General features: G+C 44.2%; 1 long non-coding RNA gene across 2 annotated transcripts in view; it reads right to left on the reverse strand.

Annotated features, from left to right (window-relative positions):
- LOC101854954 overlaps positions 1-1,512 on the reverse strand; it is a 43,511-nt gene that overhangs the window by 29,988 nt on the left and 12,011 nt on the right. The gene's annotated exons all lie outside the window — the stretch shown is intronic.

Here is a 1,512-nt window from a genome sequence, read left to right on the forward strand (position 1 = left end):
CGCATGTATGTTTGTAGGTTTCTCCCCATCCCCCTCCGTCTCTCTCAGTCTCTCTTTCCCTCTCCCTCTCTCCCTCTCTCTCTCTCTCTCTCTCTCTCTCTCTCTCTCTGTTGCTCTCCCCACACTGGAGCCGTGAAGACAGAGCATGGGGGAACTAACAAAGTTATTACTTAGAAAACCGCATTATTTCAATATGATTTTTTTTCGCTAAACCTAGTATCTAATATATGACTGTTCTGTAGCCATCTTTTGAGGAAGAATTTCTGGTAACTTATGGGACGTCGACTAAAACAGACAGAAAAAAGGAACTTTTTCACACCAATGTCGAGTCTTGTTTGTTTTGCTTGATTAAGGTTAAGAGAAGCACTTGGACACAATGATGGCCATTTCGTACTGGAAAAAGTAAGACAGACACACTGAAAAAAAAACCCCAGAAGAAAAATAACGAATTCAGACCTACCAGTGGCGCCCTCCAACCAAAAACAATCTAGAGAAAAGTTGGCTTTAGTCAGATTTGCATATACAAGGTTTTGCATTCAAATGGTCGTTTACCAGTCAACAGATATTATATAGATGATGCCGGGCTGTCTACTATGTATTGTATTGTTTGAGTCGAACGTCCGTTGGTTTATTTGGAAACGTCAGGTTATTTGAGACGTTGGATTATCTGAGAAGTTGGGTTATCCGACAGGTACGACCTTCGAATTTTTCACACGCCTATTTCCAACAGGAACGAGCCAGATAGGCGGAGAGTTGAAAACAGTAATAATAGATAGCATTTGTACAGCGCAAATCTCCGCTCAACAGCAAGCTCTATGCGCTTCACAATCTATACTATTACCCCAGCAGACCCGAGAGCAATCTGAAACAAACTCAACTTCCTGGGAAGCATGCAGCGCAAGCAGCCATTTATAGTCGCTAAAACACTAACGTACTGACAAGAACTTTCTCTGTCTATGGCCGAGTACACATTTCCACCTGGGTGAAGTGAGGAAAACTCATGCAAACTGCCTTTCCCAAGGACACAACGTCGGGCCGGTGGCTCGAACCCCCACCCCGCAACCGCAACTATAAGTATCCCGTTGTCAAGAAAACCCTGTTGGGGATTCGAACCAGGGATATTCGCATCAAAAGCCTAACCACCTACACCACAGACGCCAGTGAAACTCCCGTTTGCTGACGAATTCCGCGACCAACTGCTCCACAGCAAGGGTTCTGAGCATATTTGACAATAGTTTGACGGCTTAGGCGCATGTGTACATACACGCCGTATATTAACACTAACACCGGACTCGCCATTCGCTGACACCATTTCCGAAGTGGGTCTTGCACTGTTATACACAGTGCAAAAAAACCCCGGTAAATCATTTAATTCTCTTGTAGTTGTAGTGGTATCTCACCACTCGTAATTGCACAAGAAAAGGAGACATGTATTTACTTGGCCTAATGTCCTGTCTTGTGCGTTTGCGTGAGTGCACCTTTAAGTCTAACTTTTGTAACGTCTACTGCCAT

The sequence above is a fragment of the Aplysia californica genome, unplaced genomic scaffold (genome assembly GCF_000002075.1).
Source record: "Aplysia californica isolate F4 #8 unplaced genomic scaffold, AplCal3.0 scaffold00248, whole genome shotgun sequence".
Lineage (NCBI taxonomy): Eukaryota > Metazoa > Mollusca > Gastropoda > Aplysiida > Aplysiidae > Aplysia > Aplysia californica.